Raw genomic sequence first — 22,211 nt, forward strand, 5'->3', positions numbered from 1 at the left:
TATTAGTTGCATTCTCTGTCTGTCTTCTGACGAGTTCACAGCAGATTTTCACTGTGGCACACCGGAATTGGCGATCAATCAGTTCAACAGGTACCCCATCATCATGAAGATATCCTTCAAAATCTTTAGGTGTCTATCGCATTATTCCTCATCTGAACGGTTCCTGTGCAGTTGAAGCCCTTGTCCTTCCGGTATGGCTTCTTTAATATATTTAGGGTGGAAGCTGGAGAAGTGCAGTATCGTGTCGTTCTTCTTGGGCTTGCGGTGGAGTGAGATGCTGAGGTGTTATTTCTTAATTTTGGTTTGAGATGGGTTTGGTTGTATCATCCTTATAAATGGAATAGGCATTCAGTTAAAACCACGAACAGAAATACCAGGAGAATCTCAGCAGATCTTACAGCGTCTATTCAGAGAGAATCAGAGACAAATATTTCAAAACTTCATCAGAACTCGGTAATCTCCCACAGGCACTGCCAAACTGGTTAGTTTCGACAGCAGTTTCTGTTTTTGCTTCAGATTCCCAGAATGCACAGTTCTTTACATTAACCATTAAAGCAATGCAGAAACTTTTTTTTTTATCGTTCTGTTTCGAAAACATTTTCCTGACCCCATTAGAAACATGAAACGGTGCTGCACAGAAAACAGATTTATTATGAACATCAATCGCTGTCGCCCCGGGGCTATTGAACCAGTAACATTTCAGTTAACAGTCGAATGAGCTGATACTTCCAACCTAACACCTTGGACGATCCTCGAAAGCAGTCTGTGATTGACCTACCACTTCAGGCTGCCATTCCTAGAACGACAACTGTCCTCTATCAATTTTACTTTTCCGAAATAAGGACTGGGACATTCATAATGGCGACATGGGAACAGTCTGATCCCATCCACAACAGACACACCCATGTCACTGGGAACCAGCTCTGCTCCAGTCGGGAACATCTCTCTTCGAACCTCTCAGTATCTTGTGTGGTATCGGGTATTTTCGTTGTCCCAGTGTCCATACAAGGTTTGTATTCCTCATGTACAGGACCGAGAATTACTTCAATGTCTCCAATCAGTTCTTGTCCTGAGAACATCAGAATCAATGTCCCGTCCTCTTAAAGAACGGAAAGTTGTCCTGACTGATTCCGATCAGTCTGACTATTCACCCTTCTTCATTCTCCTCTGAGTCCTTTTCCCAAAGAGTTTCTGAAGATTGACAAAGCTGGAGACTGGGTGACGTGTTTTGCCTTCTTAACACTTTTTCACCTGACAAGTGACAATATTTTCCCAAATTCTGTTCACAATCGTCTGTATTTCACCATGTCCAGGGATGAGAAGTCACGTTTTTTGGAGGGATTCCCGAGGTTGGTGAGTTTCGCTTTGGAGCAAAGATGGTTTGTCAGCAATTTCCTGCGGCAATTTATAATGATGGGAAAATTAGTGGTGGGGATTGACTCTTCGACGAGCGGGGAGAAGTGTTGCCACTGACCAGAGTTAGTGAACGGAGGACGGGGGTAAAAGGAATCTATTCAAAAGCAGCACTTCTGCACAGTACATTCAAAGAATACTGCAAAACCTCAATGGGTCTGGCAGTAAGTGTGAAAAGAGAAACGGAGATAATGTTTTAAGTGTGTTGCATTTTTGATTAATAACTTGAGTTTGCTAAGTCTAATCAACTGACTGGTCTTGTGTGTTGAGACGAGATTTCTGAACTGTGAGTGAAAACTCGTCCTGCATGACATCACTGAAAACGGAGCCAGCAGAATTCGAACCTGCGGAGGGAAGCCCCAATGGATTTCTAATCAATCACCTGTATCACGCGGCCATGACGACACGCGTGCAATGCTGCCTTAGTATGTCTTATGTAATGGAAAGTTCCAACCTGAAACACCAGGATTTGGCTTTTCCTGGAACCCCAGTATTCACTGTCAGACTCTCTTTATTTCGAAAGGAGGAGGATGCTGGGGTGCCAAGAAAAGCCAAATTCTGGTGTTTCAGGTTGGAACTTTCCATTACATAAGACACACTAAGACAGCATTGCGCGCGTGTAGTCATGGCCTCATCAATTTGAATTGCACACATATTGATGAGAGATAAAGTGGATGGGTAAGAACCATTTTCATGCGCAGAGCGGTGAATAAACACAGCACTGGATCGCGAAAGAAAAATGTCCTCGCATTAGTGCGGCATGGTGGCACAGTGGTTAATACTGCTGGCTGACAGCGCCAGAGACCCGCGTTCAATTGCCACCTCAGGCGACTGACTGTGTGGAGTTTGCACGCACTCACCGTGTCTGTGTGTGTTTCCTCCGGGTGTTCCGGTTTCCTCCCACAGTCCAACGATGTGCAGGTCAGGTCAGGCGAATTGGCCATGCTAAATTGCCCGTAGTGTTAAGTAAGGGGTAAATGTAGGGGTATGGGTGGGTTGTCCTTCGGCGCGGCGGTGTGGACTTGTTGGTCCGAAGGGCCTGTTTCCCCACTGTAAGTAATCTAATTTGTCTAGCCCTATTCACTGCCAGTAGAATTACGCTCATTGAAGTCTTCTTGAAAAAATTCACCACTGGCCAATCTGATGTGCAAATGAGGTCTACTATTTTTAATCAGAGGTCAAAATATGAAAATGTTTCAAATACACGGAGCGGCACTGGAGAGTGCAGACCTACCTTCAGGGACTTATTCTGCTCTGATGTACACCCCGAGAAATTGGGACGAGAGTGCGTTCTCACAGCTGAAGGGATCGAACATTTAAGAAAATGATAAGGAGGATATTCACTCTTTCAGATGGTAGCAAATCCGTAGGTTTCCTAACAACAGAGGGCTGTGAAGGCGAGGTGTATTCAAGGCTGTGATAGACAGACATGGAGCATCACGGAGATGAGGATAAAAACGGGGGTTGAGAATTAACCAAACCAGCCATGATCTCATTGAATTTTGTCGCAGACTTGATAGGCTAAATTGCTTCCATCTGCTCTCGTATCTTTGCCGTCATTTGGAAGATACCGGACACCATTTTAAAAGAAGAAAAGCACAACTTTAGGGAGAGGTGGTTTCAGTCAAACTGAATCAAAATTATTTATTGAGCGAAAAATCACACTTGGCATGTTTCCAGATTTCTTTGCTAGCATGACTAGCAGAGTTGATCAAGGTCGTCTCATTGTACTTGGGCATGAAACAAACAAAGATTAGTGACATAATCTTCATTTTATTTATGTCAAAGTAATATTTTTCCTGATGGTCACAACAAAGGAGATGGTTTCCAAGAAAAGACAGATACTAAGTCAGCTGTAAACTAATCGATGACCAAAATATGGCTCGCGTTGTTCTCTGGGACAGATATGATTTATTGATTATTGTCATCCAACCTTTTTTCTTACCATTGAACCGTGAGTGGGAGATGGGTAACTAAGATCACCCGTAACTATGGCCATCTTTTATCACTCACATGTAGTTTTTTTTCTTGTACGTAGTGGTTACTGCGAGTGCACTTGGAAACTACACCTGTGGATGACTTCTTTCCTCACCGTTCCTCATTTCTACACAAACACGTTTTACATCCTTATCTCCTGAATAAAAGTAATATGCAACCAATTGATAAATGTCACTAATACCTTGGCATTTCACACGCCTCTCTTTGTCACCTTCCAATGTAAATTAATAATTTGTCGGGTTGCAATTGCACACAATAAAAGGTAACAAAATACAGGGAGGTGTACCAGGTTTGCAAACGCACGTTATTGAAGCTAAAACGCAGGTTTCTGCCCAAAATACGATCACGGAAGCATGCACCGAATCGTCAGGAAGCACACAATAAGTCCAGTTCCAGAGGGCATGACAGGAACAGCACCAGAAAAACCACCAAAATACTTCTCTCGGCTAATATTTTGGATGTACATCTCAATGAGCAATCGAGTTTTACATATGTTCCAACAGTAATTACAACACAAGGAATTATCCAGTGCTGCAGACGGTCCAAGCCCCTGAATCAGAAACAATCAATGCCCTACATACAACTACAAGAACATCTGCCCGTGGCGTATACGGGCTGGCTGAAGTTCATTATTGCAGCTCGCTATTTGTCTGACTGTTTCTCCGATATAGTGTTTTTTGCAGTCCCTGCGTGGAATCTTGACAACCACATTTGTCCTGCACAAGATGGGCATTGGATATTGTTTTCTGGTGAGCTTTCCCTCAGCGAGGCTGTTGGTTTATGTGCTGTCCTAAATCCGTGTGTTCAGAGATGTCTGGCTATCAGTTTTCAGAAATTTATTTTAAAAAAGGGAAGCATGGGTGTTTCAATTGCTTTATGGCATATCCTAGTTGACAATTTAGTGTGCCAGACATCTGGGAATGCAGTTGTGGGATACATATTCTTGGCAAAGAATTTATGTGGCCGTCACTAATTGCCACGGCCAGCTGTCCCGAGTAGCTATACGTACAGACAGCATGCATCCTCGAGAGCAGCACAATAGTACTAGAAAATGGCAATCAGAAAGCAGCCAGAGATTTTCTAGAAGCAGGGCACCCATCCATGGATTCCATCAATAAACACATTGATCAGGATCCAATCTGCAACACCAACAACCGGACCCAGCGGCAATGAAACTAAATCAATTCCAACCGCCACAGGATAGTAGGCTTCACAACAGGCTCTGCAACCCTGAGGATGTTACCCAGAACTGTGAGGATCCCTCTTCCCAGCACCGCAAAACATTCCAACAACATCTCCATGAAGCCAACGAGCTTCACATCTTTCTGCTCCAAAGCACTCCGATTTTTCACAGCAGAGTTCACATTGAACTCCCGCGTGCAAGGTGAGGATGCCAAACCCAACATAATCAATAATGGCAGTGAGAGCGAGGGCAACAATTTCCATTGTCATATGGACAGCCACAAACACTCTCTTTGAAAGGTACCTTTAAATATGAAAGTCTGTGCAGCAGTATAATCGGGGAACCAAGCAGCCTGCGCTGGGTATTTATATTTCAGACAATTTCCATTGTTCACCGTTTTCACTGAAAGTGAATGGATATTACTACTTCATTGCTGATATGAAACCAGATTCTGCATTGTATCTGCTCGCCGTTTTTGTTGTTGCAGTGGCAAAAAGGTTGGCAATCGCGATGAGCAATGTTTTTTGTATTTCTCGCATTTCCTTCATTACTGTCCTGGTGAAGGGAGCTGGTGATTGGTCCTCTCGATCAGATGGAGTCATCAGCGCATTGTTGACCTAATTTCATCACGAGTGCAATTGGTAAACTTCATTTTTCATGGATTATTGCTGTTGCGTTTTGTTTTATGTTTGTTGAGCACTTCCTGTGACTTGGCAATGCACTAAATCTCCAGTATGTCCGGAATTGCCTCGCTGCCGTTTCTCTGAGCAGTTCATGACATAATCGGCTTGCACTGCAACAAAAGCAGCATGCATGCTTCGGTGTGCCTGGCAATTGTCCACACTTTCTGTTTTGCTTCTGTTCCACATGAAGAGTTGTCAGTTTCTGGATTCGTTGGAGAGCTGACGGGGCTAACATTATCCGTGCGGTATTATTCTTCAGCCAAAATCTTTGATGGCAAAACTGGGAAGGTGCCAAACGAACGGTCATTGGCAGCAAAAGTCCGGAAAGACCCTCATTGCTGGGTCAACTTGTCCCATCCACCTTTCAGAAATGTAGGCAAACGCGCTGACTGCGTAACAAACAGAGTGCATGTTTTTTTTTCCAAATGGTGCATTAAAACTGGTGTCAGCTGCGGGAGCAGAACAAAGATGCCGAGCACGGAAAAAGACCCTACTATCGACCCTGTCCCTGCTGAAACGATAACCGAAATTAATTGAACCATATTTGCCAAAATGTGTTCCTTATCTCTCCGAACGCTTCCTGTCTATATACCCATTCGGATGCCATTGAATTTGCCTTAAATGTGGCAAATCATTCTGCACACACAAAAATGTCTGAGTGAACTCGCTGAGTTTCTGCATGACACCATGATCAAACTTTGGGCCAAAGTTGGAAACTGCGACTAGAAAAATGGCTCTCTGATTAGCCGCAATGCACAAAGGGCGGAATGGCCTTTTCCCACTTTGTGAACCTTCGAAGACAAGTTGAAAATAATCTGCAACGAAAATGTTCTTGTGAGGATTTACTTGTGAGGATTCGGTACTCTCAGCACCGTGGCCCGGATCGTATTACCGCTCATGGAATGGTTGTATTGTTCAGCAAACATATCGGTGTACCAGTACTTCTGCCGATTTTCCGATGCTGGCAGGTCATTGGTTTTGTCCAAAACATTATGAAGGTTAACATAAAAGAAATAGCTGCAGGTGCTGGAAATCTGAGACAAAAACGAAAATTGTTTGCGGAACGCAGCAAGACTGGCAACAGAAACGTCGACTTTCCTGCTCCTCGGATGCTGCCTGACCTGCTGTGCCTTTCCAGCATCACTTCAGGTCCAAGAATACTCAGATCATTGCTTACCTCTGCTGGTCATGTTCGCAAAGAGGTCTAGCAAATTGCCAAGTGTGATTTTCCTTTCAATAAATATTTTGACTCAGTTTGCCTGCAAATATCTTTTCCTACCTTTGTGCTTTTCTTCTTTTACATTGGTGTCTCGCAACTTACAAATGACTGCAAAGGTATGAAAAGAGATGGAAGCATTTCGCTCATCAAGTCAACGGTAGCTTTCAATGAGATCACGGCTGATTTGGTCAATGCTCAACCGCTCTGAGCTGTCTGTTGTCATGGCCGAGGGGTGAAGGCGATGGATTAGAAATCCATTGGAGTTTCCCCACGCTGATTTGGTCAATGCTCAACCGACCTGAGCTGTCTGTAGTCATGGCCGAGTGGTTAAGGCGATGGATTTTGAAATCGATTGGAGTATCCCCCCGTAGGTTCGAATCCTGCTGACTACGTTATGAACGCTTTCCTGCTGGTGCAATTTTCGCTCAAAGTTCAGAAAACCTATTTTGTGAACCAGGCCGGTAATTTGATTAGACTTGGGAAACTCGAGTTCTACATCAGAAATGTTCCATATTTAAAACATTATCTCTGTTTCTCTTTCCAGATACACTGCTCGACACATCGGGTTTCTGCAGCTGTTATTGAACGTCCTGAGCAGAAGTGCTGCTTTTCATTAGATTCCTTTAATCCCTGTCCTCTGTTCTCTGACTCGGGTCAGTGGCAACACTTCCTCCTGCTCGTCAAAGTGCTCATTCCCCACCGCTCCCTCTCCGTCATTTGAAACAACCGCAGGAAATCGCCACTTAACCATCTTTGTTCCAAACTGAAACTTATCAGCCTCGGGAATCTCTCCACCAAACGGGACTTCTCATCCCTGGACATGGTGCAAGCCAGAGGATTGTGAAGAGATACTGTGAAAATATTGTCAGTTGGCAGTTGAAAAAATGTTTAGGAAGCAAACCATATAATTTAGGCTCTAGCTTTGTAAATCTTGAGAAACTCTTTGGGTAATGGAATCAGAGGAGAATGAAGAAGTGTGAACTGTCGGACCGAGTAGAGGACGGGACATTGACTCTGAAGGTCTCGGGACAGGAACTGATCTGAGACATTGAAGTCATTCTCGCTCACGTACGTGAGGAATGCAAACTTCATCTGGACTCTGGGACAATGAAAATCTCTGGAACACTCAAGACAATATCCAAATATTTACTGGGATCACTACAGTACGAGTACTATAGATGAGTAATTTTTTGCCCAATGTGTGCAGGAGGGCTTCCTGACACAGTACGTACACATGCCTTCAAGGGACAAAGCCACTTTCGATTTAGTACTGGGTAACGAGCCTGGCCAGGTTTTAGATTCCGAAGTAGGGGAGCACTTTGGAGACAGCGATCCCAATTCTCTCAGGTTTACTTTCGTGAATGAAAGGAATAGGTGTACTCCACGGAGCAAGAGTTTCAGCTAGTGGAAGGGAAATTACGATGCAATGAGGTAAGATTTAGGAAGCGTAGAATGGGGTAGGAAACTGCAGGGGGTGAGCACATTAAAATGTGGAGCTTATTCAAGGAAAAGCTCCTGTGTGTCCTAGATAAGTATGTACCTGTCAGGCAGAGAGGAAGATATAGAATGCGTGAGCCGTAGTTTAATAAGGAAGTGGAATCCCTGGTCAAGAAGAACAAGAAGTCTTATGTTAGGACAAAATGTGAATACTCAGTTAGAACGCTCGAGGGTTCCAACGATATCAGGAGAGACCTAAAAAGAGAGCTGAGAAGAGCCAGGAGGAGACATGAGCAGTTGTTGGCAGATAGGATCAGGGTTAACCCTAAGGCTTTCCATAGGTATGTCAGGAATAAAAGAATGACGAGAGTTAAATTTGTGACAATCAAGGATAATAGTGGGAAGTTGTGTGTGGAGTCAGAGGAGATAGGGGAAGCACTAAATAAATATTTTTCGACAGTGTTCGCTATAGAAAATGAAAATGTTGGCGAGGAAGATACAGAGCTACTTGCGTCTAGACGAGAAGAGATTGAGGTTCACAAGAAAGAGATATTAGAAATACTGCAGAGTGTGAAAATAGATAAGTCAGCTGGGCCGGATGGGAGCGATCTGATTTTGTTTAGCAAATGCACTGCAGGAAGGTACAAATCAAGCTGATGCTTACAACGGCTCGTTTTGAGCCGCTAATTTCAGTGAAGTGACAGCGCCAATAAAAGGTGTCACGCATCTCGTCTAATTCCACATCCTGAGCTCGAAATGACCCGAGGTTTCTCGCCGAGTTTCTGCAGGGTCTTGTTTGGACGACACCATGACACTTTTTCACTGGAGTGGATCATGAAATCGCGTCGTGACTGTGAATAAAACGATGGAAACTTCCAGCAGAGAAGGAGGCGACCCTGAAGCAGGCAGCTGAGGACAAATTTTTCTCCTTTGCCAGTGAAAGGCACTGCTTCACAAATTGGAAACTTGGAAGTGAAGCAATGTTGGTGATTATCTTCGGTGCTTGTTCACCTTTTTAATTCTGATTCCGTGAAAGTCCATGGCATTACATATCGACATTCTGCCAAGAGCAGGTTTGTCTCTTGGGCCAGTGGCGTAATGGCTAACGCGTCTGACTTCGGATCAAAAGATTGTAGGTTCGAGTCCTACCTGGCTCGTGGGGGGATGTTTTGCTTTAACCGTGGTATACGTTGACGCTCCCCTGTAAAGTTCTCTCGGGACATCTCCTCTGTGCTTCCGCATGTAAAGCTTGCATTTGTCCTATTGTCCATTTCAAATTCCAGCTCTCCACAACGGACACCTCCGTCAGTTTGGCGGTATCTTCTGGTGTGTTTCCCTCTGTGGGTGAAAATGAGCATGAGTTCCTCAAAAGAGTTACAATTCGTTATACTTCTGTCCCATTATTGTGCAATGTAAGAACATAGGATAACCTCATTGACATTTGACCTGGAAACATTAGAACACACGAGGCTTTGGGCCAAAGTTCGAAACTGCGACTGGAAAACATGGCTCTCTGATTAGCCGCAATGCACACGAGCGGAATGGCCTTTTCCCACTTTGTAAATCTTCGAAGACAATTTGAAAAAAAATCTGCAACGAAAATGTTCAGACAGGGTGTTTTATTTACACCAAATACGATAGTATCTATCGCCTTGTCTTGTTATTTACTTGTGAGGATTCGGTACTCTCAGCACCGTGGCCCGGATCGTATTCCCGCTCATGGAATGGTTGTATTGTTCAGCAAACATATCGGTGTACCAGTACTTCTGCCGATTTTCCGATGCTCGCAGGTCATTGGTTTTGTCCAAAACATTATGAAGGTTAACATAAAACAAATAGCTGCAGGTGCTGGAAATCTGAGCCAAAAACGAAAATTGTTTGTGCAGCGGAGCATGACTGGCAACAGAAACGTCGACTCTCCTGCTCCTCGGATGCAGCCTGACCTGCTGTGCTTTTCCAGCATCACTCTGATCTAAAGTGAGGTTTCCAGCATCTGCAGTCCTCACTTTTGCCTAGTTTCTTCAGTGTCTCTGGTTCCCAATTCAAGAAGTCCATCTCTAGCGGTTTCATGTTTGTACCTCCGTGCTGAGGAGTTGAAGAGTGAAGAAAAGTAACTCACCTCCTCCATCTCTGTGGTAATTAGGGACTGAAAATGAATCGTGTCACATTGAAATATATCTACATGCGAATTAATCTCTGTCTTTTATTGGGAACCATCTCTTTCATTGTAACCATCAGGAAAGATCATTTCGTTCGCCAGAAAAAGAAATGAATATGTCACTAACCTTTGTTTGCTTAGGTCCGAGAATACTCAGATCAATAGCTCCCTTGCTTACTTCTGCTGGTCATGTTCGCAAAGAGATATGGCAAATTGCCAAGTGTGATTTTCCTTTCAATAAATAATTTTGACTCAGTTTGCCTGCAAATATCTTTTCCTACCTTTGTGCTTTTCTTCTTTTACATTGGTGTCTCGCAGCTTACAAATGACAGCAAAGGTATGAAAGGAGATGGGAGCATTTCGCTCATCAAGTCAACGGTAGCTTTCAATGAGATCACGGCTGATTAGGTCAATGCTCAACGCACCTGAGCCGTCTGTAGTCATGGCCGAGTGGTTAAGGCGATGGATTAGAAATCCATTGGGGTTTCCCCACGTAGGTTCGAATCCTGCTGACTACGTTATGAATGCTTTCCTGCTGGTACAATTTTCGCTCAAAGTTCAGAAAAACTATTTTGTGAACCAGGCCGGTAATTTGATTAGACTTGGGAAACTCGAGTTCTACATCAGAAATGTTCCATATTTAAAACATTATCTCTGTTTCTCTTTCCAGATACACTGCTCGACACATCGGGTTTTGCAGCTGTTATTGAACATCCTGAGCAGAAGTGCTGCTTTTCATTAGATTCCTTTCATCCCTGTCCACTGTTCTCTGACTCGGGTCAGTGGCAACACTTCCTCCTGCTCGTCAAAGTGCTCATTCCCCACCGCTCCCTCTCCCATCATTAGAAACAACCGCAGGAAATCGCCACTTAACCATCTTTGTTCCAAAGTGAAACTCATCAGCCTCGGGAATCTCTCCACCAAACGGGACTTCTCATCCCTGGACATGGTGCAAGCCAGAGGATTGTGAAGAGATACTGTGAAAATATTGTCAGTTGGCAGTTGAAAAAATGTTTAGGAAGCAAACCATATAATTTAGGCTCCAGCTTTGTAAATCTTGAGAAACTCTTTGGGAAATGGAATCAGAGGAGAATGAAGAAGTGTGAACTGTCGGACCGAGTAGAGGACGGGACATTGACTCTGATGTTCTCGGGACAGGAACTGATCTGAGACATTGAAATCATTCTCGCTCACGTACGTGAGGAATGCAAACTTCATCTGGACTCTGGGACAATGAAAAACTCTGGAACACTCAAGACAATATCCAAATATTTACTGGGATCACTACAGTACGAGTACTATAGATGAGTCATTTTTTGCCCAGTGTGTGCAGGAGGGCTTCCTGACACAGTACGTACACATGCCTTCAAGGGACGAAGCCACTTTCGATTTAGTACTGGGTAACGAGCCTGGCCAGGTTTTAGATTCGGAAGTAGGTGAGCACTTTGGAGACAGCGATCCCAATTCTCTCAGGTTTACTTTCGTGATTGAAAGGGATAGGTGTACTCCACGGAGCAAGAGTTTCAGCTGGTGGAAGGGAAATTACGATGCAATGAGGTAAGATTGAGGAAGCGTAGAATGGGGTAGGAAACTGCAGGGGGTGAGCACATTAAAATGTGGAGCTTATTCAAGGAAAAGCTCCTGTGTGTCCTAGATAAGTATGTACCTGTCAGGCAGGGAGGAAGATATAGAACGCGTGAGCCGTGGTTTACTAAGGAAGTGGAATCCCTGGTCAAGAAGAACAAGAAGTCTTATGTTAGGACAAAATGTGAAAACTCAGTTAGAGCGCTCGAGGGTTCCGACGATATCAGGAGAGACCTAAAAAGAGAGCTGAGAAGAGCCAGGAGGAGTCATGAGAAGTTGTTGGCAGATAGGATCAGGGTTAACCCTAAGGCTTTCCATAGGTATGTCAGGAATAAAAGAATGACGAGAGTTAAATTTGTGACAATCAAGGATAATAGTGGGAAGTTGTGTGTGGAGTCAGAGGAGATAGGGGAAGCACTAAATAAATATTTTTCGACAGTGTTCGCTATAGAAAATGAAAATGTTGGCGAGGAAGATACAGAGCTACTTGCGTCTAGACGAGAAGAGATTGAGGTTCACAAGAAAGAGATTTTAGAAATACTGCAGAGTGTGAAAATAGATAAGTCAGCTGGGCCGGATGGGAGCGATCTGATTTTGTTGAGTAAATGCACTGCAGGAAGGTACAAATCAAGCTGATGCTTACAACGGCTCGTTTTGAGCCGCTAATTTCAGTGAAGTGGCAGCGCCAATAAAAGGTGTCACGCATCTCGTCTAATTCCACATCCTGAGCTCGAAATGACCAGAGGTTTCTCGCCGAGTTTCTGCAGGGTCTTGTTTGGACGACACCATGACACTTTTTCACTGGAGTGGATCATGAAATCGCGTCGTGACTGTGAATAAAACGATGGAAACTTCCAGCAGAGAAGGAGGCGACCCTGAAGCAGGCAGCTGAGGACAAATGTCTCTCCTTTGCCAGTGAAAGGCACTGCTTCACAAATTGGAAACTTCGAAGTGAAGCAATGTTGGTGATTATCTTCGGTGCTTGTTCACCTTTTTAATTCTGATTCCGTGAAAGTCCATGGCATTACATATCGACATTCTGCCAAGTGCAGGTTTGTCTCTTGGGCCAGTGGCGTAATGGATAACGCGTCTGACTTCGGATCAGAAGATTGTGGGTTCGAGTCCTACCTGGCTCGAGGGGGGATCCTTCGCTTTAACGGTGGTATACGTTGACGCTCCCCTGTAAAGTTCTCTCGTGACATCTCTTCTGTGCTTCCGCATGTAAAGCTTGTATTTGTCCTATTGTCCATTTCAAATTCCAGCTCTCCACAACGGACACCTCCGTCAGTTTGGCGGTATCTTCTGGTGTGTGTCTCCCTCTGTGGGTGAAAATGAGCATGAGTTCCTCAAAAGAGTTACAATTCGTTATACTTCTGTCCCATTATTGTGCAATGTAAGAACATAGGATAACCTCATTGACATTTGACCTGGAAACATTAGAACACACGAGGCTTTGGGCCAAAGTTCGAAACTGCGACTGGAATACATGGCTCTCTGATTAGCCGCAATGCACACGGGCGGAATGGCCTTTTCCCACTTTGTAAATCTTCGAAGACAATTTGAAAAAAATCTGCAACGAAAATGTTCAGACAGGGTGTTTTATTTACACCAAATACGATAGTATCTATCGCCTTGTCTTGTTATTTACTTGTGAGGATTCGGTATTCTCAGCACCGTGGCCCGGATCGTATTCCCGCTCATGGAATGGTTGTATTGTTCAGCAAACTTATCGGTGTACCAGTACTTCTGCCGATTTTCCGATGTTGGCAGGTCATTGGTTTTGTCCAAAACATTATGAAGGTTAACATAAAACAAATAGCTGCAGGTGCTGGAAATCTGAGCCAAAAACGAAAATTGTTTGTGCAGCGGAGCATGACTGGCAACAGAAACGTCGACTCTCCTGCTCCTCGGATGCAGCCTGACCTGCTGTGCTTTTCCAGCATCACTCTGATCTAAAGTGAGGTTTCCAGCATCTGCAGTCCTCACTTTTGCCTAGTTTCTTCAGTGTCTCTGGTTCCCAATTCAAGAAGTCCATCTCTAGCGGTTTCATGTTTGTACCTCCGTGTTGAGGAGTTGAAGAGTGAAGAAAAGTAACTCACCTCCTCCATCTCTGGGGTAATTAGGGACTGAAAATGAATCGTGTCACATTGAAATATATCTACATGCGAATTAATCTCTGTCTTTTATTGGGAACCATCTCTTTCATTGTAACCATCAGGAAAGATCATTTCGTTCGCCAGAAAAAGAAATGAATATGTCACTAACCTTTGTTTGCTTCAGGTCCGAGAATACTCAGATCAATAGCTCCCTTGCTTACTTCTGCTGGTCATGTTCGCAAAGAGATATGGCAAATTGCCAAGTGTGATTTTCCTTTCAATAAATAATTTTGACTCAGTTTGCCTGCAAATATCTTTTCCTACCTTTGTGCTTTTCTTCTTTTACATTGGTGTCTCGCAGCTTACAAATGACAGCAAAGGTATGAAAGGAGATGGGAGCATTTCGCTCATCAAGTCAACGGTAGCTTTCAATGAGATCACGGCTGATTAGGTCAATGCTCAACGCCCCTGAGCTGTCTGTAGTCATGGCCGAGTGGTTAAGGTGATGGATTAGAAATCCATTGGGGTTTCCCCACGTAGGTTCGAATCCTGCTGACTACGTTATGAATGCTTTCCTGCTGGTACAATTTTCGCTCAAAGTTCAGAAAAACTATTTTGTGAACCAGGCCGGTAATTTGATTAGACTTGGGAAACTCGAGTTCTACATCAGAAATGTTCCATATTTAAAACATTATCTCTGTTTCTCTTTCCAGATACACTGCTCGACACATCGGGTTTTGCAGCTGTTATTGAACATCCTGAGCAGAAGTGCTGCTTTTCATTAGATTCCTTTCATCCCTGTCCACTGTTCTCTGACTCGGGTCAGTGGCAACACTTCCTCCTGCTCGTCAAAGTGCTCATTCCCCACCGCTCCCTCTCCCATCATTAGAAACAACCGCAGGAAATCGCCACTTAACCATCTTTGTTCCAAAGTGAAACTCATCAGCCTCGGGAATCTCTCCACCAAACGGGACTTCTCATCCCTGGACATGGTGCAAGCCAGAGGATTGTGAAGAGATACTGTGAAAATATTGTCAGTTGGCAGTTGAAAAAATGTTTAGGAAGCAAACCATATAATTTAGGCTCCAGCTTTGTAAATCTTGAGAAACTCTTTGGGAAATGGAATCAGAGGAGAATGAAGAAGTGTGAACTGTCGGACCGAGTAGAGGACGGGACATTGACTCTGATGTTCTCGGGACAGGAACTGATCTGAGACATTGAAATCATTCTCGCTCACGTACGTGAGGAATGCAAACTTCATCTGGACTCTGGGACAATGAAAAACTCTGGAACACTCAAGACAATATCCAAATATTTACTGGGATCACTACAGTACGAGTACTATAGATGAGTCATTTTTTGCCCAGTGTGTGCAGGAGGGCTTCCTGACACAGTACGTACACATGCCTTCAAGGGACGAAGCCACTTTCGATTTAGTACTGGGTAACGAGCCTGGCCAGGTTTTAGATTCGGACGTAGGTGAGCACTTTGGAGACAGCGATCCCAATTCTCTCAGGTTTACTTTCGTGATTGAAAGGAAAAGGTGTACTCCACGGAGCAAGAGTTTCAGCTAGTGGAAGGGAAATTACGATGCAATGAGGTAAGATTGAGGAAGCGTAGAATGGGGTAGGAAACTGCAGGGGGTGAGCACATTAAAATGTGGAGCTTATTCAAGGAAAAGCTCCTGTGTGTCCTAGATAAGTATGTACCTGTCAGGCAGGGAGGAAGATATAGAACGCGTGAGCCGTGGTTTACTAAGGAAGTGGAATCCCTGGTCAAGAAGAACAAGAAGTCTTATGTTAGGACAAAATGTGAAAACTCAGAGCGCTCGAGGGTTCCGACGATATCAGGAGAGACCTAAAAAGAGAGCTGAGAAGAGCCAGGAGGAGTCATGAGAAGTTGTTGGCAGATAGGATCAGGGTTAACCCTAAGGCTTTCCATAGGTATGTCAGGAATAAAAGAATGACGAGAGTTAAATTTGTGACAATCAAGGATAATAGTGGGAAGTTGTGTGTGGAGTCAGAGGAGATAGGGGAAGCACTAAATAAATATTTTTCGACAGTGTTCGCTATAGAAAATGAAAATGTTGGCGAGGAAGATACAGAGCTACTTGCGTCTAGACGAGAAGAGATTGAGGTTCACAAGAAAGAGATATTAGAAATACTGCAGAGTGTGAAAATAGATAAGTCAGCTGGGCCGGATGGGAGCGATCTGATTTTGTTGAGTAAATGCACTGCAGGAAGGTACAAATCAAGCTGATGCTTACAACGGCTCGTTTTGAGCCGCTAATTTCAGTGAAGTGGCAGCGCCAATAAAAGGTGTCACGCATCTCGTCTAATTCCACATCCTGAGCTCGAAATGACCCGAGGTTTCTCGCCGAGTTTCTGCAGGGTCTTGTTTGGACGACACCATGACACTTTTTCACTGGAGTGGATCATGAAATCGCGTCGTGACTGTGAATAAAACGATGGAAACTTCCAGCAGAGAAGGAGGCGACCCTGAAGCAGGCAGCTGAGGACAAATGTCTCTCCTTTGCCAGTGAAAGGCACTGCTTCACAAATTGGAAACTTCGAAGTGAAGCAATGTTGGTGATTATCTTCGGTGCTTGTTCACCTTTTTAATTCTGATTCCGTGAAAGTCCATGGCATTACATATCGACATTCTGCCAAGTGCAGGTTTGTCTCTTGGGCCAGTGGCGTAATGGATAACGCGTCTGACTTCGGATCAGAAGATTGTAGGTTCGAGTCCTACCTGGCTCGAGGGGGGATGTTTCGCTTTAACGGTGGTATACGTTGACGCTCCCCTGTAAAGTTCTCTCGGGACATCTCCTCTGTGCTTCCGCATGTAAAGCTTGCATTTGTCCTATTGTCCATTTCAAATTCCAGCTCTCCACAACGGACACCTCCGTCAGTTTGGCGGTATCTTCTGGTGTGTGTCTCCCTCTGTGGGTGAAAATGAGCATGAGTTCCTCAAAAGAGTTACAATTCGTTATACTTCTGTCCCATTATTGTGCAATGTAAGAACATAGGATAACCTCATTGACATTTGACCTGGAAACATTAGAACACACGAGGCTTTGGGCCAAAGTTCGAAACTGCGACTGGAATACATGGCTCTCTGATTAGCCGCAATGCACACGGGCGGAATGGCCTTTTCCCACTTTGTAAATCTTCGAAGACAATTTGAAAAAAATCTGCAACGAAAATGTTCAGACAGGGTGTTTTATTTACACCAAATACGATAGTATCTATCGCCTTGTCTTGTTATTTACTTGTGAGGATTCGGTATTCTCAGCACCGTGGCCCGGATCGTATTCCCGCTCATGGAATGGTTGTATTGTTCAGCAAACTTATCGGTGTACCAGTACTTCTGCCGATTTTCCGATGTTGGCAGGTCATTGGTTTTGTCCAAAACATTATGAAGGTTAACATAAAACAAATAGCTGCAGGTGCTGGAAATCTGAGCCAAAAACGAAAATTGTTTGTGCAGCGGAGCATGACTGGCAACAGAAACGTCGACTCTCCTGCTCCTCGGATGCAGCCTGACCTGCTGTGCTTTTCCAGCATCACTCTGATCTAAAGTGAGGTTTCCAGCATCTGCAGTCCTCACTTTTGCCTAGTTTCTTCAGTGTCTCTGGTTCCCAATTCAAGAAGTCCATCTCTAGCGGTTTCATGTTTGTACCTCCGTGTTGAGGAGTTGAAGAGTGAAGAAAAGTAACTCACCTCCTCCATCTCTGGGGTAATTAGGGACTGAAAATGAATCGTGTCACATTGAAATATATCTACATGCGAATTAATCTCTGTCTTTTATTGGGAACCATCTCTTTCATTGTAACCATCAGGAAAGATCATTTCGTTCGCCAGAAAAAGAAATGAATATGTCACTAACCTTTGTTTGCTTCAGGTCCGAGAATACTCAGATCAATAGCTCCCTTGCTTACTTCTGCTGGTCATGTTCGCAAAGAGATATGGCAAATTGCCAAGTGTGATTTTCCTTTCAATAAATAATTTTGACTCAGTTTGCCTGCAAATATCTTTTCCTACCTTTGTGCTTTTCTTCTTTTACATTGGTGTCTCGCAGCTTACAAATGACAGCAAAGGTATGAAAGGAGATGGGAGCATTTCGCTCATCAAGTCAACGGTAGCTTTCAATGAGATCACGGCTGATTAGGTCAATGCTCAACGCCCCTGAGCTGTCTGTAGTCATGGCCGAGTGGTTAAGGTGATGGATTAGAAATCCATTGGGGTTTCCCCACGTAGGTTCGAATCCTGCTGACTACGTTATGAATGCTTTCCTGCTGGTACAATTTTCGCTCAAAGTTCAGAAAAACTATTTTGTGAACCAGGCCGGTAATTTGATTAGACTTGGGAAACTCGAGTTCTACATCAGAAATGTTCCATATTTAAAACATTATCTCTGTTTCTCTTTCCAGATACACTGCTCGACACATCGGGTTTTGCAGCTGTTATTGAACATCCTGAGCAGAAGTGCTGCTTTTCATTAGATTCCTTTCATCCCTGTCCACTGTTCTCTGACTCGGGTCAGTGGCAACACTTCCTCCTGCTCGTCAAAGTGCTCATTCCCCACCGCTCCCTCTCCCATCATTAGAAACAACCGCAGGAAATCGCCACTTAACCATCTTTGTTCCAAAGTGAAACTCATCAGCCTCGGGAATCTCTCCACCAAACGGGACTTCTCATCCCTGGACATGGTGCAAGCCAGAGGATTGTGAAGAGATACTGTGAAAATATTGTCAGTTGGCAGTTGAAAAAATGTTTAGGAAGCAAACCATATAATTTAGGCTCCAGCTTTGTAAATCTTGAGAAACTCTTTGGGAAATGGAATCAGAGGAGAATGAAGAAGTGTGAACTGTCGGACCGAGTAGAGGACGGGACATTGACTCTGATGTTCTCGGGACAGGAACTGATCTGAGACATTGAAATCATTCTCGCTCACGTACGTGAGGAATGCAAACTTCATCTGGACTCTGGGACAATGAAAAACTCTGGAACACTCAAGACAATATCCAAATATTTACTGGGATCACTACAGTACGAGTACTATAGATGAGTCATTTTTTGCCCAGTGTGTGCAGGAGGGCTTCCTGACACAGTACGTACACATGCCTTCAAGGGACGAAGCCACTTTCGATTTAGTACTGGGTAACGAGCCTGGCCAGGTTTTAGATTCGGACGTAGGTGAGCACTTTGGAGACAGCGATCCCAATTCTCTCAGGTTTACTTTCGTGATTGAAAGGGATAGGTGTACTCCACGGAGCAAGAGTTTCAGCTGGTGGAAGGGAAATTACGATGCAATGAGGTAAGATTGAGGAAGCGTAGAATGGGGTAGGAAACTGCAGGGGGTGAGCACATTAAAATGTGGAGCTTATTCAAGGAAAAGCTCCTGTGTGTCCTAGATAAGTATGTACCTGTCAGGCAGGGAGGAAGATATAGAACGCGTGAGCCGTGGTTTACTAAGGAAGTGGAATCCCTGGTCAAGAAGAACAAGAAGTCTTATGTTAGGACAAAATGTGAAAACTCAGAGCGCTCGAGGGTTCCGACGATATCAGGAGAGACCTAAAAAGAGAGCTGAGAAGAGCCAGGAGGAGTCATGAGAAGTTGTTGGCAGATAGGATCAGGGTTAACCCTAAGGCTTTCCATAGGTATGTCAGGAATAAAAGAATGACGAGAGTTAAATTTGTGACAATCAAGGATAATAGTGGGAAGTTGTGTGTGGAGTCAGAGGAGATAGGGGAAGCACTAAATAAATATTTTTCGACAGTGTTCGCTATAGAAAATGAAAATGTTGGCGAGGAAGATACAGAGCTACTTGCGTCTAGACGAGAAGAGATTGAGGTTCACAAGAAAGAGATATTAGAAATACTGCAGAGTGTGAAAATAGATAAGTCAGCTGGGCCGGATGGGAGCGATCTGATTTTGTTGAGTAAATGCACTGCAGGAAGGTACAAATCAAGCTGATGCTTACAACGGCTCGTTTTGAGCCGCTAATTTCAGTGAAGTGGCAGCGCCAATAAAAGGTGTCACGCATCTCGTCTAATTCCACATCCTGAGCTCGAAATGACCCGAGGTTTCTCGCCGAGTTTCTGCAGGGTCTTGTTTGGACGACACCATGACACTTTTTCACTGGAGTGGATCATGAAATCGCGTCGTGACTGTGAATAAAACGATGGAAACTTCCAGCAGAGAAGGAGGCGACCCTGAAGCAGGCAGCTGAGGACAAATGTCTCTCCTTTGCCAGTGAAAGGCACTGCTTCACAAATTGGAAACTTCGAAGTGAAGCAATGTTGGTGATTATCTTCGGTGCTTGTTCACCTTTTTAATTCTGATTCCGTGAAAGTCCATGGCATTACATATCGACATTCTGCCAAGTGCAGGTTTGTCTCTTGGGCCAGTGGCGTAATGGATAACGCGTCTGACTTCGGATCAGAAGATTGTAGGTTCGAGTCCTACCTGGCTCGAGGGGGGATGTTTCGCTTTAACGGTGGTATACGTTGACGCTCCCCTGTAAAGTTCTCTCGGGACATCTCCTCTGTGCTTCCGCATGTAAAGCTTGCATTTGTCCTATTGTCCATTTCAAATTCCAGCTCTCCACAACGGACACCTCCGTCAGTTTGGCGGTATCTTCTGGTGTGTGTCTCCCTCTGTGGGTGAAAATGAGCATGAGTTCCTCAAAAGAGTTACAATTCGTTATACTTCTGTCCCATTATTGTGCAATGTAAGAAGATAGGATAACCTCATTGACATTTGACCTGGAAACATTAGAACACACGAGGCTTTGGGCCAAAGTTCGAAACTGCGACTGGAATACATGGCTCTCTGATTAGCCGCAATGCACACGGGCGGAATGGCCTTTTCCCACTTTGTAAATCTTCGAAGACAATTTGAAAAAAATCTGCAACGAAAATGTTCAGACAGGGTGTTTTATTTACACCAAATACGATAGTATCTTTCGCCTTGTCTTGTTATTTACTTGTGAGGATTCGGTACTCTCAGCACCGTGGCCCGGATCGTATTCCCGCTCATGGAATGGTTGTATTGTTCAGCAAACTTATCGGTGTACCAGTACTTCTGCCGATTTTCCGATGTTGGCAGGTCATTGGTTTTGTCCAAAACATTATGAAGGTTAACATAAAACAAATAGCTGCAGGTGCTGGAAATCTGAGCCAAAAACGAAAATTGTTTGTGCAGCGGAGCATGACTGGCAACAGAAACGTCGACTCTCCTGCTCCTCGGATGCAGCCTGACCTGCTGTGCTTTTCCAGCATCACTCTGATCTAAAGTGAGGTTTCCAGCATCTGCAGTCCTCACTTTTGCCTAGTTTCTTCAGTGTCTCTGGTTCCCAATTCAAGAATTCCATCTCTAGCGGTTTCATGTTTGTACCTCCGTGCTGAGGAGTTGAAGAGTGAAGAAAAGTAACTCACCTCCTCCATCTCTGGGGTAATTAGGGACTGAAAATGAATCGTGTCACATTGAAATATATCTACATGCGAATTAATCTCTGTCTTTTATTGGGAACCATCTCTTTCATTGTAACCATCAGGAAAGATCATTTCGTTCGCCAGAAAAAGAAATGAATATGTCACTAACCTTTGTTTGCTTAGGTCCGAGAATACTCAGATCAATAGCTCCCTTGCTTACTTCTGCTGGTCATGTTCGCAAAGAGATATGGCAAATTGCCAAGTGTGATTTTCCTTTCAATAAATAATTTTGACTCAGTTTGCCTGCAAATATCTTTTCCTACCTTTGTGCTTTTCTTCTTTTACATTGGTGTCTCGCAGCTTACAAATGACAGCAAAGGTATGAAAGGAGATGGGAGCATTTCGCTCATCAAGTCAACGGTAGCTTTCAATGAGATCACGGCTGATTAGGTCAATGCTCAACGCACCTGAGCCGTCTGTAGTCATGGCCGAGTGGTTAAGGCGATGGATTAGAAATCCATTGGGGTTTCCCCACGTAGGTTCGAATCCTGCTGACTACGTTATGAATGCTTTCCTGCTGGTACAATTTTCGCTCAAAGTTCAGAAAAACTATTTTGTGAACCAGGCCGGTAATTTGATTAGACTTGGGAAACTCGAGTTCTACATCAGAAATGTTCCATATTTAAAACATTATCTCTGTTTCTCTTTCCAGATACACTGCTCGACACATCGGGTTTTGCAGCTGTTATTGAACATCCTGAGCAGAAGTGCTGCTTTTCATTAGATTCCTTTCATCCCTGTCCACTGTTCTCTGACTCGGGTCAGTGGCAACACTTCCTCCTGCTCGTCAAAGTGCTCATTCCCCACCGCTCCCTCTCCCATCATTAGAAACAACCGCAGGAAATCGCCACTTAACCATCTTTGTTCCAAAGTGAAACTCATCAGCCTCGGGAATCTCTCCACCAAACGGGACTTCTCATCCCTGGACATGGTGCAAGCCAG

At 44.2% G+C, this 22,211-nt stretch overlaps 9 non-coding genes across 9 annotated transcripts; all 9 read left to right on the forward strand.

Moving 5' to 3' along the window:
• Nucleotides 1-6,805: 6,805 nt before the first annotated feature.
• Nucleotides 6,806-6,888, forward strand: trnaq-uug (transfer RNA glutamine (anticodon UUG)). The gene has a single exon. It is a non-coding gene; the product is annotated as a tRNA-Gln (tRNA).
• A 2,129-nt stretch (nucleotides 6,889-9,017) lies between these two features.
• trnar-ucg (transfer RNA arginine (anticodon UCG)) lies at nucleotides 9,018-9,090 on the forward strand. Its single transcript has one exon. It is a non-coding gene; the product is annotated as a tRNA-Arg (tRNA).
• Nucleotides 9,091-10,527: 1,437 nt separating this feature from the next.
• On the forward strand, nucleotides 10,528-10,609 carry trnas-aga (transfer RNA serine (anticodon AGA)). Its single transcript has one exon. It is a non-coding gene; the product is annotated as a tRNA-Ser (tRNA).
• Nucleotides 10,610-12,738: 2,129 nt separating this feature from the next.
• trnar-ucg (transfer RNA arginine (anticodon UCG)) lies at nucleotides 12,739-12,811 on the forward strand. The gene has a single exon. It is a non-coding gene; the product is annotated as a tRNA-Arg (tRNA).
• A 1,439-nt stretch (nucleotides 12,812-14,250) lies between these two features.
• Nucleotides 14,251-14,332, forward strand: trnas-aga (transfer RNA serine (anticodon AGA)). The gene has a single exon. It is a non-coding gene; the product is annotated as a tRNA-Ser (tRNA).
• A 2,125-nt stretch (nucleotides 14,333-16,457) lies between these two features.
• On the forward strand, nucleotides 16,458-16,530 carry trnar-ucg (transfer RNA arginine (anticodon UCG)). The gene has a single exon. It is a non-coding gene; the product is annotated as a tRNA-Arg (tRNA).
• Nucleotides 16,531-17,969: 1,439 nt separating this feature from the next.
• trnas-aga (transfer RNA serine (anticodon AGA)) lies at nucleotides 17,970-18,051 on the forward strand. The gene has a single exon. It is a non-coding gene; the product is annotated as a tRNA-Ser (tRNA).
• A 2,125-nt stretch (nucleotides 18,052-20,176) lies between these two features.
• Nucleotides 20,177-20,249, forward strand: trnar-ucg (transfer RNA arginine (anticodon UCG)). The gene has a single exon. It is a non-coding gene; the product is annotated as a tRNA-Arg (tRNA).
• Nucleotides 20,250-21,687: 1,438 nt separating this feature from the next.
• On the forward strand, nucleotides 21,688-21,769 carry trnas-aga (transfer RNA serine (anticodon AGA)). Its single transcript has one exon. It is a non-coding gene; the product is annotated as a tRNA-Ser (tRNA).
• The last annotated feature ends 442 nt before the right edge of the window (nucleotides 21,770-22,211 follow it).

Source organism: Chiloscyllium plagiosum, unplaced genomic scaffold, assembly GCF_037043375.1.
Source record: "Chiloscyllium plagiosum isolate Xiang-an unplaced genomic scaffold, Cpla_swu_hap1 HiC_scaffold_40, whole genome shotgun sequence".
Classification (NCBI taxonomy): Eukaryota; Metazoa; Chordata; class Chondrichthyes; order Orectolobiformes; family Hemiscylliidae; genus Chiloscyllium; species Chiloscyllium plagiosum.